The sequence below is a fragment of the Stegostoma tigrinum genome, chromosome 36 (genome assembly GCF_030684315.1).
Source record: "Stegostoma tigrinum isolate sSteTig4 chromosome 36, sSteTig4.hap1, whole genome shotgun sequence".
NCBI lineage: Eukaryota > Metazoa > Chordata > Chondrichthyes > Orectolobiformes > Stegostomatidae > Stegostoma > Stegostoma tigrinum.
Window position 1 is genome coordinate 22,555,621 of NC_081389.1, and position 14,293 is coordinate 22,569,913.

Here is a 14,293-nt window from a genome sequence, read left to right on the forward strand (position 1 = left end):
CTCTTTTCATTGGAGAAAAGGAGGAGGAGAGGGGACCTAATTGAGGTATACAAGATAATGAGAGGCATAGATAGAGTTGATAGCCAGAGACTATTTCCCAGGGCAGAAATGGCTAGCACGAGGGGTCATAGTTTTAAGCTGGTTGGTGGAAAGTATCGAGGGGATGTCAGAGGCAGGTTCTTTACGCAGAGAGTTGTGAGAGCATGGAATGCGTTGCCAGCAGCAGTTGTGGAAGCAAGGTCATTGGGGTCATTTAAGAGACTGCTGGACATGTATATGGTCACAGAAATTTGAGGGTGCATACATGAGGATCAATGGTCGGCACAACATTGTGGGCTGAAGGGCCTGTTCTGTGCTGTACTGTTCTATGTTCTATGTTCTAACTTGAATGCATAAAGTTCCATGTCCAATAATGAGGGAGGTGAAGAATTAAGGCAATGTTGTGATAACGGGGATACAGTCAGAGATGCAGCAACAAAGCTTCATTTAATCAAATCAAGGATGTAAGGAACAGGGGAGTGTATCAGATGAAGCATATGGAGCTTAAGAGGAACTGGAGGAAATGGTGAAAAGTCGAAAAATGTCCAACAGTACAGATTAAGTCATGTCAAGGGAGTAAACAGATAAAATGTAATGGAGGAATGATAGGAATCTGGCAGCAACTGAAGGACAATAGCTCACATTTGGTGGATTCATCAATATTGTCAAAAGGCAAGTTCTAGCCCTGCAGATCTGAGATCTGCCAGCTGCGCAGGGATGATTGTCACCAGCCAGTCAAAGTTGTTGGGTGATTAGTTGAATGAACTACTTTGTTGCATTGCTTTTAAAGTTCCATATTGATTTGATTTGATTTGATTTAACATTGTCATGTGTACCGAGGGACAGTGAAAAGTGTTGTCTCACGTGCTTTACAGACTAGTCATATTATACGAGTGCATCAGGGTTTCAGAATGGAGTGCAGGATACAATGTTATGGCTGCCAAGAAAGTATAGAGAGAGATCAACATTAACATTAAAGAGGACCATTCAAAAGTCTGATAACAGTGAAGAAGAAGCTGTTCCTGAATCTGTTAGTGTAGACAAACTTTTATATCTTCTGCCTGATAGAAGGGGGTGGAAGAGAGTATAACCAGGCTGAGAGGGGTCTTTGATTAGTTACTTTCCCAATGCAGTGGGAAGTACAGACAAAGGCAATGGATGGGAGGCTGATCTGCGTGACGGACTGGGCTGTATTCACAATTCTCTGTACTTTCTTTCGGTCTTAGGAAGAACAGTTGTCATACCACACGGTGATGCATTCAGATTGGATGCTTTCTATGGTGCATCTATAAATATTTGTAAGAGTCTTTATGGATATGGTGAATTTCCTTAGCATCTTGAGGAAGTACAGCATTCTTGACCGTAGCATGGGTAGACTAGGACAGATTGTTACTCCCAGGAACTTGCTGCTCTCAACCATCTTGACCTCAGCACCATTGATACAGACAGGGGCATGCCCTCCATTCCACTGACTGAAGTCAATGATCAGTTCCTTCGTTTTGCTAACGTTGATGGAGACTGTTGTCTTTCCACCATTGCCATAAAGCACTCTATCTCCTTTCTGTACTCCATCTTGTTGTTGTTTGAGTTCTGACCTACAACAGTAGTGTCATCAGCAAACTTATACCTGGAGTTGGTGCAGAATTTGGCCACACAGTTGTGTGTATAAGGAGTGTAGTAGGGGGCTGAGTATGCAGCCTTGCAGGACACCAGTGTTGAGGATGGGATTTGGGGGAAGGTGATGGCCTAGTGGTATTATCACTGGACTATTAATCCATAGACCAAGATACTGTTCTGGCGATCTGGGTTTGAATTCCATCACAGCAGATGGTGGAATTTTAATTCAATAAATATCTGGAATTAAGAATCTAATGGTGACCATGAATCCATTGCCAATTGTAAGAAAAACCCACCTGGTTCACTGAAGTCCTTTAGGAAAGGGAACTACCATCCTTACCTGGTGTGGCCTACTTGTGACTCCAGACCCATAGCAATGTGGTTGACTCTGAACTGTCCTCTGGGCAATTAATGCTGCCTGGCCAGCGACACCCTCATCCCATGAACAAATTAAAAAAAAGACAGTTATCATAGAGGGGGTGTTGCCTCCTATTTTAAGTACACCACTCCCCATCATAGGTTGCCATTTTTAGAGTAGCCTTCCTCAATTTTGTGGGGATGTTGGTTTGTGCTGTGACAGTCAATTCTGACTCAACAACAGGTGTGTTCAATAGGATGTGGGTGAAAGGAGTTAGCCTACTTTCCACTTTTGTGTACTCCTTTACTTCTCATTTTCATCCTGCACTGCTGGCTTGCAGCAGTGTGGAAAAGTCAGTCTCCACTATCGGCTCACAGCCTTTCCATTGGCCAGTCTAAGCTGTACTTCCGGTTTGAATATTCATTGAGCCATTGTGGTTTTCATTGGTTATACCACCATCTGTTGCCCTTCATGCGCTTAAGAGTCAACCACTTTGCTGTAGATCTGGTGTCACATGCAAGCCAAACTGGGTAAGGACAATAGATTTCCTTCCCCCTAATGAGCATTAATGAACCAGATGGGTTTTTGTGACACTCAGCAGTGGTTATATGGTTGCCACTAGGCTAACTTTAATTCCAGATTTTTCCTATTTGATTTAGATTACACCATCTACCATGGTGGGATCCAAACCCCTTTCCTCTGAACGTCAGCTTGGGTTCTGGATGACAAGCCCAATGATATTACCAATATGCCAACACCTCCTGCTCAACAAAACTACAACGAATGTAAAATTTATACAATTTACTCAGAGATAGTAAGAACTGCAGATGTTAGGAGGCAGAGATAACGCAGTGTAGAGCTGAAGGAAAACAGCTGGCCAGGCAGCATCAGAGCAGGAAAGTTGACATTTCGGGTCAGGACCCTTCTTCTGAAAGAGGGTCCTGACTGGAAACCTCAACTTTCCTGCTCCTCTGATGCTGCCTGGCCTGTGGTTTTCCTCCAGCTCCACACTGTTATCTGTAAATATACACAATACTTTTCACATCTTTCACATTGCCATAGAAATGTGCTTAAGACATTTTGGAATATTTCTGAAGTGCAATCATCTATACATTAGCAAAACAGCCATTTTACACCATTAACGTCCAATTACAATAATGAGGAATGACCAATTGACCTGTCTATAGTGATGTTAACTGATGGATAAACGTTGGATCAGACACTAAGAGAACACTGTACTTTTAAGTAATGTTGTGAGATATTTCACATCCACCTGAACAGGTAAGAGTGAAATATCACATTTGAAAGGCAGCAGCTTTGACAGCGGTGCAGAAAATACCCTCTCCAGACATAAGCAACATTTTGAATAATATTGACAACATTTCCATTTTTTAATCTTCCAATTCAAGTGGGCAAATTTCATACACACTAAGGATTGCATTTTAGATGACACGTCGAAACATTACAACAAGGCTTCGTATTGGTCTATGAGCCTCAGTCTGCCTATAATGGACGTCCTTTCTCATAAATTACTTTATCAAAATTCACTTGAAACAAGATATGAAAGAGCTTTTTACGTAAGTATCCCTATATGCAAGCACTTGTCACTTCAATAATTCTAATTATTTCCAGCACCAGGTGTATGTTTTCAGAGACTTTCTAGTAAGTTCAATGACAGCCTTTATATCTATCACCGATAATTAATATTTATTTTCATGAGCAGGGATTTTGGCTCCAAGTTGTTACAAACTGTACCACTCGACATTTCAGAATTTTGAACAAAAGCCTAGGGCTGCATCAGGGAAAATAAAACGCCACAAATCTACATGGAGTCATTTAGCCCTGCCTATTCCCATAACTTATTGTTGAGTGGCTCGCAGCTTTTTTTAAAAAAAAGTGGAAAGTGTGAAGTTACCGGAAATGGATTCCCGAGAGTTGAATAGGAAACTCCTTCGTTACACTGAATTTCTCTCTTCCTCAAGTAATTGGCGAAATGGAAATATTATCTGGGAAAATTATCCAATTTGACAGTCGAAACTTTGTTCAAACACCAATATTAAAGTCCAAAGGCTGAAACTGATGAGGCAGCAGCTCCTGCGAGTTTCTCCAAAATTCCTGGGAATTATTCTTCCTCCTATCAGTTATATTGGTTAGTCCCTCAAACATTGAAATATTTTATTCGGTATCCATCCCAACCCACTCGAGAGAAAGGGTCCCTTTTCAGTTTATTCTTTGCTGTCCCTATTTCTCCTTTCTGTGTCGTACATCGGCTGCATCTCGGACTCACTGCCCCAGTTTCCTTCCTCTCGACTGTACAGTGTGAATTTCAAACCAACCTCGGTACGTCGGTTTAACCCTGTACGTGCGGCACCAGCATCATCAGTTCATCGATTTTTGAAAATGTTTCACGCACGTTTTTAGACAGACTTTGGAAGGGAAGTTATGTTGAGAATCTACCACCAAATAGTATCGATTATTTTGAATTTTTTTTTGGCACAATTTTTTTAAACATTGGCTTTCCAAAATCAACATTGACTAATCGTGTATAACAGACAGGAGCAGTGTGGCTCAGTGGTGTCCTTACCTTCAGGTCAGAAGGCCCAGTTCATGTTTCACCTACTTGAGAGATGTGTCAAAACAGGTCACAACAGGTTTATTGAAACTGATTGACTGCACTTGCAGCCATGGTGTGTGGAGATTAGACATGACAAGAACACATTTGTTATGTAGCCTTAGTCCAGGAAGAATCATACCAGTTTGGAGCAAGAGGTCGTCATTCGGCCCATGCTCTGCCATTGAGTAAAATTATGACTGATCTGATTGTGGTCACAACTCCACATTCCACCCAACCAATAACGTTTGACGCCCTTGGGTTTTTTAATTTTTAATTCATTCATAAGATGAGGGCGTCGCCGGCTAGACCAGCACTTATTGCCAAGAGTGCAGTTAAGAATCAACCACAGATCTGTGGGTCTGGAGTCATATGTAGGCCAGAAAAGGAATGGCAGTTTCCTTAACTAAAGGATACTAGTGAACCATATGGGGTTTTCCCAAACAGTCAATTCATAGAGATCATTAGGGTCTTAATTCCAGATTTTCATTGAATTCATATTCTGCCATCTGCTGTAGCAACATTTGAACCTGGGTCTCTGGATTAACAGCCCAATAGTAACATCACTAGGCCATCACCTCCCCAAATCAGTGGCAGTGAATTATCTATCCACCACTGCTTTAAAAATATTCAATGCACCCCACCTTCACTGCACAGAGGAAAATTCCACACTTCAACTCAGAGTGGAAAAAAAATACAATCTTCATCTTTCAAGTGAGATATTCTGACTTTTAAACTGTGTTCCCTAGTCCTAGTTACTACAGACACCTTTGCTCATTAGAGCGACATGCATTAGTTCTAAGAACCAGGAGTACCACTCCAAAGCAAAGGCAGAATGGATAAGTAGGCAAGCCTCCAGGAACTATGGCAGCTGGTGTCGGACCTGTGGCAAACAAAAACAGCAATTGCCAAACTCAACAGGTCCGGCAGCATCTGTGGAGAGAGAAATGGAGTTAATATTTCATGTCTAGTGACTCTTCTTGAAAATTCCTGGCTGCTTGGTAAAAATGGTATTTATGCTGATGACAAGGTGAGGGGGGAGAGTGAGCAGAGAGGTGGAGACTGGGTCCAGAGAGAGAAAATAGGAAAGCAGACAAACAAACTTTTGATAGTAAACCAGGGAAGAAGAGAAGGTGGTGATAGGTTGGCTGTGCTAAAAGCAATCCTTTTCATGACAGGACTTCGGGTGCAGGAGTGGGTAATAAACATGGAATAAGCCATTCATGCTGTAAAATTGTTCAAATTGATGTTGGGCGCTGAAGGCTGTAAGATTCCCAAGCAGAAAATGAGATGCTGCTCCTCTAGTTAGCATTGAGCCTTGCTGAAGCACTGAGTAGGCCTGAGACAGAAATGTTGGCATGTGAATATGGTGATGTATTGATCTGACAGCCAACTGAAGGTTCAGGGTCATTTTTTTGTGGACAGATTGTAGGTATTCTGCAAAGCAGTCACCCAGTCTGTGTTTCAAACCCCCAATGGTTGGGTGGGGGGTTTGCATAGAGGAGATTGGATTGTGAGCAAAGAATACAGAAGATTAGATTGAATGAAGTGCAGATAAATCACTGTTTCACCTGAAATGTGTGTCTGCAGCCTTGGATAGTGAGAAGGTAATCAGGCAGTCATTGCACTGTTTGTGATTGCATAGGGAGGTGCTATGAGGTGGTGTTGGAGCAGACTAGTGTCCCAGAGGGAATAGTCTCTGCAGAATGCAGGGAGGTAGGGGAATGTGTGTCCGGTGGTGACATCCCACTAGAGTTAGCAAAATGGTGCCTTATAATCCTTTGGATTCAAATGCTAGGAGATGGAGAGTGAGGACCATGGGGACCATATTGTTGTGGGAGGTAAGAGTAGGGATGAAGGCAGACATATGGGAAATGTGTGTCAGATATGGCTCAGGGCCCTGTCAACAGTGGTAACAGGGGATCCTCATTTGAGGAAAAATTTGGGCCTTTCTGATGCCTTCCTGTGGAAGCTGGTGTCATCAGAACTGATGCAATGGTGATGGAGAAACCGGCAGTAATGGAATCCTGACAGGAAACAGGGTGTGAGGAAGTATAGTTGAGGTAACTGTAGGAGTTGGTGGCTTCGTAATGGATAGTGGTGGCCAGCCTCTCCCCAGAATTAGAATCAGGGATATTGAGGAAGGGAAGGGAGGAGTCAGTACATTTTCAAAGCCCAATTCTTGAAGTGCTGATACTGTAAGTTAGTTTATGAGTAGAGATTGCTGTTTGGGAAAGTAATGGAGGCTTTGCATCTATGCATTGATGTAGCAATACACTTTTACACTCCAGGCAAGCGGTGGAAGGATGAGAGAGAAGTATGGTTGTGAATATGTTTGTTTGTAATGCTAATTGCAATTGCGGACGTAATGCCACAAACACACAAAAAAAAAGGAACAGAAGTGCATTGCTAGCAACTACAAAATGGAAATGTGACCCAAGGTAGCTCTTTGACAGGGAGGGCCTGGGAGGCAATGGCCTAGTGGTATTATCACTGAACTGTTAATCTAGAGACCCAGATAATGTTCTGGGGATCTGGGTTTGAATCCCACCATGACAGAATTTGAATGCAATAAATATCTGGAATTAAGAATCTAATGATAACCGAGAACTCATTATCAATTGTTGGAAAAACCCATCTGGTTCACTAATGCCCTTTAGGGAAGGAAACTGCCATGCTTGCCTGGTTTGGCCTACATGTAACTCCAGACCCACAGCAATGTGGTTGACTCTCAACTGCCCTCTGGACAATAAATGCTGCCAAGCCAGTGATGCCTTCATCCAGTGAATGAATAAAGCAAAAAATACAATGTGACGATATAAATCTGAGATGTCAGCAAATACTCTGTGCTAGTTGAAGACAACAAGGTCAGGAAAACACACAGGGTTTAATATCTAGTTCATCCATTATCTCATGGACAAAGCAGACTGGGCCTTAGCTGCTGTTTGTTTGAATTAAGTGGGGGTCAGTTGAAACAGTAATAACAGTTACTCATACAAATGGCTGTTCAACCACAAACCATCCAAATATGTAGCCAAAGGAGGATGGAGAAGGAGGCTTTGAAGTTTGAAAGACAGATAATGAGGTGAAGAGGTTTAAAAAAGTGAATTTGTGACAGGTGTGCTTTCTGGTTTCAAGCTGTGCCATTGTTGGAATGACAGCGATCAAAAACTAGTGGACAAAGACTAGAGGCTACTGAGATGGGCTGTTGGGTTAAAAGTCACCAAATACTCAGCTTAATCAATCATGTCCCAGGCTCAAACTCAGAATTAGTCAAGGATTCTGCTCAAATATTACTCCCTTCTCAGACCAATCTATAGTTAAACCAAGAAAAACTACAAACTACATCTAGCTTTCCACTTGTGGGCAAAATACACATTCATGGATGCAGTGCAGGTACTGAGTGGGAGGAGGCAGTCTTGACATCTTTCTGTTGTTAGCCATGACCAGTCCCAGTCCCAGTCCCAGTCCCAGTCCCAGTCCCAGTCCCATTAACGTGAAAACCAAATCCAGGTGGTCATACATATGAGATTGTCACCAAAACTTCCCATAGACAATTTAGGAGATACATGTTTGTCATGAATGATAAGAACGTGGAACTCATTGTGACAAGGAGTTGAGATGAATAGCTGAGTTGCTTTTAAGGAAAGTCTAGATTTTGTCAAAGGGGACAAAGAAATGACAAGATATGATGATAGGATTTGAAGCAGAGTGGTGGAAGAAGGTTCACACTGGGCAAACCTAGAAATTTGTTACACCGAATGGCCTGTCGTAAAATCTATGTAATTCTCTGTATGGAAACTACAGTAGTATGAGAGGTTGCTGGAATTGAATCTAACATTCACTATGAGAAGTTCACAGGCCACTTCCATCTGGCTTTTCTACATCCACATTTCCAGAGATTGGTTACACTGACAGGCAAAGCTTTTCAGTAACTAGTCCTTGCTTTCTGCACGACGACTGAGCTAGGAAACTCTCCTACTTTTACCATTTGCGATCAGGCACGTCGGAAGGATTCACAGGATGAAAAATAAACCTGCGTGGCCACTTTACAAATGTATCTTCAACAAACAAGTTGTAGTATAGGACTCAACCAAGACCTCTGGCCCAGACAGAGGGACACAACCTCTGCACCAGAAAACCTCTCACACAATCCGCTTGTAACGTCAAATAAAATTGTTTCAAGTTTCTGTGATATCCTTATACAGAGGACTTTATAAGAATTTCTAGCTTCCCACTGACATCGTGCATGGGGGAATTCAATGAACTTCTAATTCCCTTCTTCCCACACTTTTTTAAAACTCTAATATTCAAAATCCCAGGTGAAAGGTCAAGGCTGATAGTTGAGCATGTGAATGTTGTGAGGAAGATTGAAGACATATCAAATCAGAATTTAGGTGGTCAGAGAAAAGCAATCTAGTCGAGGAGGAAAGATTGCAGAAGGTAATTTTTAAAGCTGGGATAGGTGTGTGGGTATGGTTGGATGAATCTTGATCCCAACAGACAATAAAGGGATAGCAAGATGTAGAGCTGGATGAACACAGCAGGCCAAGCAGCATCAGAGGAGCAGGAAGGCTGACGTTTTGGGCGTAGACCCTTTAATTTCTGAAGAAGGGTCTCAATCCAAAACGTCAGTCTTCCTGCTCCCCTGATGTTGCTCGGCCTGCTGTGTTCATCCAGCTCTACACTTCGTTATCTAAGTTTTTTAAGGTGGTGATTTGGGGACACAGAGGGGAGAGATTCCAAGTTAATTGTTGTTGTTAAAATTCTTCAGCTGGACAATCATGCAATGAGAACAGTAGTGTTGAGAACACTTAAATTCTAAACCGGACAGATGAATTTGCTGAGTCTGCACGACCTGTCTGAGTCCTGCAGAAAGTCATCATGTGAAACATTCTGTGTTTTCTTCTAGATTCATACAACAGATCAATTTTCTAAATTGGTGTCTTTTATTGTGACACAAGCCATAATCCTCTGACTCAGTTTCAAGGGTGTTACCAACAGAGCTAAGCTGACATGTCAGTGGAAGTTAATAAGCTGATCAGACTTAGAAATGTACTTCATTGACACAATTTCCTCATTCCTCCTGAATGTTCCAACACTAATAGAACTGGTATGAGCTAACAATTCTCTATAAAAACAGAAAGTTGGCAAAGCTCCCTCCTCCCACACAGTGCCTACTCCACACCCTTGAAGCTATATGATGTCCACTCCAGCTGGCTTTTCGCACCGAAGGCAATCTTCAAATACAGGAAACCTTCTCAGCTGTCTGTCAAAAATGTAGCCCAGTCTTACTGGTAGTTGAGAAGCTTTGTTTAAATCTGAGAAGCGAGACAGGACAAATCCCACAGGATAGGGTAAAAGTGAGACACAGGAGACAGAGTTTGGGATAAAACCAGAAAATATTGGAAGGAGTCAGCAGCTCATGCACCATTTGTTGTGGGAGAAACAAAGTGAATTCTGCAGATTGGTGACTTTTTCAACTGAAGTGGGAAAAATTAGAAACATACCATTTTTAAAACATATTAAAACTGGAATGGTGAGGATGGAAAATGAACAGAAGGGACAATTTGCCATAGGGTGGAAGACAGAAAAATGAGATGACTAGAGTTGCTAGTGCAAAGCCAAAATGACTATTCATCAGATAAGAAACAGAAACGATATGCCTACTGGAGTTGTCCATGTAGAATGAACAATAGTTGCTACCCAAAAGTAAAAGAGAAATATGAGTAATACTGAAACATGCAGCATAAGGAAATTAAATGAGAGTCGAACACAATGTTGAATATAGAAAGCTGTAAAACAGTGAACTGAAAGTGAAGTGCTGTTCCTTGAGCTTCATTGGAACATTGTAAGATGCTAACAGAGAGTTCAGCTTGAAAGCATGGTGAAAAATTAAATTGTCTAGTGACTGCATTGTCGCAATCATGCTTGGAAACCAAATAGAGATGTTTCACAAAATGAACACTCAGTCTACTGAACATACAACAAACTATGTTGTAAGCAGCAAATATTATTATTAAATTGAAAGTGCATGGAAACCAGTGCACGCTGAGGAGAAGTAAAAATGAAGACGCTGCATCTCTTGTTCTTACACAAAATGGGATCAGTTAGAAAGGGAGGGGTAGAGGTAATTGATGAGTGGTTTTGGGTTGTAAAAGAGCATATGGGGTAGTATTGATATTCTTAATGCAGTTTTAAATTTAGACAAAAAGATGAAGTCAAAAAATTGAGTTTGTTGCTCCGTGACTTGAACCCCAAAAATACCGTTAGAACTAAGACTAGAGAGGAAACCACAGTCCAGCAAGGTGCACGCCTTTAGGAGAATGGAATCCTGATTAATTTCATTCTATTTTGTTGCTTCTACATTCACCAAGACTCCATCTCAATTTTCAGCAGAATCAACAAGAACTAAGCACAGTTGCTAAAGTATTTACAGTTAAGAAGTTAATTGTTAAATAAACTTTACTGCTGGTACATGACTGGAGGGAAGAGCATTTTCCAATGCTGTGCAACAGACCGTGGGACTCAGAAGTAGTTGAGAGAGAATCTACTATTGGGCAGATTAAAATGGAGAATTCTAAGATTTAGCAAAGAGAACTGTAGTAATACTCAATACAGCAGTTCTCAAATTGGGAAGTTAGGAGTTTTGAGAGCCACATGTTTATCACTTGTGGCCTTGGCAGAGTTGTTGGGTCTCTATTTGTGCTGTGAAGGTAATCTATGAAGGTAAGGAGCTTTGTGTTGCTCCTTTTTCTTGGTATTTTAGCAACATAAATAAACAAATGACTTATTTCATTTTAGAAGACAAGTGAGCTATCATTATTCTGTGTCACCTTGGACATCTGTAGCACATCATTAGGTTTAGAAGGTAAAAGCTCAAAACCCTCTCAAACCAATGTGTACTGACCAATGCTAGGCCCAAGGTAATACTTTAACAGTATGAAGATAATTTTCCAAGCATGCAGGAGTGGTAAGAAATATCATTTGCTTCAGTTACTAGCAGAAATGTCAGAGTAAAGGGAGAATTTCATCAGGATTTTGAAAGTTAAAGGTAGAAAGTTTTTCCAAGTTTTAGAAAGTTCCTGATGTGATAAATAACAAAAGAGCATTTGCAACAGTTACAAAGATCTATCATATTTTTAAAAAAATTTAACTGGACAAAGAATGGAATTTGGGTCATCATGAAGATTAATGTTCAGAACACCAAAATTTATCCTGTGAATTGTTTACAAAAGATTCTAATAAGAAATTAATTTATTTAAAATTAACCTGTCAGTTTTACTTAGAAATATAAACAAAACCTTAGTGTTTTCCTTTAATTTATCAGGTCATCAGGTCTCCAATGATCTACCATCAAAATTAAAGGGAGTGAGTTTAGATTGTCAAGTTTTCCTCCTAGACAAATTCCTCAAGGGAAGAAAAATCAAGAACTCACTAAACGCCAATATTTATGTTGCTCTGGGTTAGAGAGAAAAAAATAATTTGCATTTATGTAGGAAGTTACCACATGGTGTCTCAAAGCATTTTACAAACCAATTTTGTTTTGAAATGCAGTCACTTATACAGTAAATTTGCATTAAATTTCCAAATACAACATTAAGATAAATGATTGTTAATCTATTCTGAGGCTGCCCTGACCATGACTTTGGATATAAGCTAACAGAAACAAAGGTGGTTCTAGAGACACGAGATGATGTGAAATGTTCCCCCGTTTCTTTCCTGAACAAAAACACAATATTTCTAATGATACTGTACTACTGAAACTTTTATTTTATTTATTTATTTGTGGGATGTGTGTGTTTCTGGCTGGCCAGCATTTACTGCCTGTCCCTAGTTGTCCCTTGAGAAGCAGTGGTGAGCTGCCTTCCTGAACCTCTGCAGTCCACCTGGTGTAGGTTGACCCACAATGCCATTACTAGTGGGTGAGATAGCTCTCCCAATTTTGGCACTAACCCACAGGTGTTCGTAGTAAGGGGGACTTTACAGGGTCGACAGGGCTGTTTTTGCTGTTGTTGTTTTCTGGTGCCTAGATCGATGCCATGTGATCCGTCTGGTTTTGTTTCTTTGATACGTTGTAGTGATTAGTACAACTGAATGGTTTGCTAGGCCATTTCGGAGAGCAATTGAGAGTCAACCACATTGCTGGGGAATTGGAGTCACACATAGGCCGGAGACAGCAAAGACAGTAGATTTCCTTCCCTAAAAGACATTATGAGGTGGAGGTGCCAGTTTTGGACTGAGTTGGACAAAGTCAGAAGTCACACAACACCAGGTTATAGTCCAACAATTTTATTTGAAATCACAATTGTCAGGCAATTTCAAATAAACCTGTTAGACTCTAGCCTGATGTTATGTGACTTCTGACCTAAAGGATATCAGTGAGCCAGATGGGCTTTTCCAACAGGCAGTCAGTCATCAGTAATTTCTTAATTCCAGACTTTTTTTGTTATTGAATTCCAATTCCACCATCTGCTGTAACGAGGTTCAAACCTGGGTCCCCAGAACATTAGCTGAGTTTGTGGTTTAATAAGCTAGTGTTAATACCACTTTGGCCATCAGCTTCTCCTCGAGAGTACCAGTGTGGATGATATGCTAAAATCCTGGAGGGTAAGGCTTAAAAACACAAGAGATTTTAATTTATACTCACGTGTTATCAACCAGACCCAAGCTCAGGTGGAAACAAATTCAGTATTTGCAACTTTAAATTAAGTCAACCAACAGATTAGTCACATAAAAGGGCAAAAAGATAATATGGTCAAGAATGCCAAACCGTTCTGAGAAGCTGAAGGCAGTTCCACTGAGTAAATAGTGTTGACTACCCCGAGCTTTTATACAACTCTTAAAATGGCGATTGTTGCTAGTGATTTGGGTTGGGCATAGTCTAACTGTAAAGTGAAGAATCGGGAACAGAGAAACGGTGAGGTACTTTTTTTGAAAGAAATTAAACCGATATCAGAAGTAGTCGTCAACAGTAGTAAAGTAGACTCTGGGATTATTACTGGCTCTTAAACATTTTGTAATTTAAGTCTGTCATAGCCACAAAGCAACATTAATATACACTGACTATAATCCCTTGGCTTTAGTAGAAAAATTTAAAATTCAAAATGAGAGATTATTTTGATGGAGCTTATTAGTTCACATCATTGTAATTCCAGACACATCATTAAGAACACAATGATGCTGGAACAGGTTGAAATGTTGTGAAGAAAAGTAACAAGAAATTCTACAAATCCTGCATATTGAATGAATTGGGGTTACTGAATGTAATTGTGTTTTATTACTGTATGCACATAATGTTTACCCTTTGATGAGCACATTTAAAAATGACATTTCATAGAATCCCTACAGTGTGGAAACAGGCCCATCAGCCCAACCAGTCCACACAAAACCTCAGACCATCCCATCCAGATCCATTCCCCTGTAACTGACTTAATCTACACATCCCTGAACACGATGGGTAATTTAACACAGACAATTTACCTAACCTGCACATCTTTGGACTGTGGGAGGAAACCAAAGCACCCGGAGAAAACCCACGCAGACATAGGAAGAGCGTGTAAACTCCACACAGACAAATCTTCTCAAAACTCACTCCACACAGACAGTTGCCTGAGGGTGGAATTGAACCCAGGTTGCTGGCACTGTGAGGTAGCAGTGCGAACCAC

General features: G+C 40.9%; 1 protein-coding gene across 1 annotated transcript in view; it reads right to left on the reverse strand.

The window, feature by feature from the left end:
• The window catches only part of fes (FES proto-oncogene, tyrosine kinase), a 49,520-nt gene extending 45,201 nt beyond the window's left edge, over positions 1 to 4,319 (reverse strand). The window contains exon 1 of the mRNA XM_048520698.2: positions 3,930 to 4,319. The gene's annotated coding sequence lies outside the window, so the exon portion shown is untranslated. The remainder of the gene's footprint in view (positions 1 to 3,929) is intronic.
• Between the last annotated feature and the right edge of the window lie 9,974 nt (positions 4,320 to 14,293).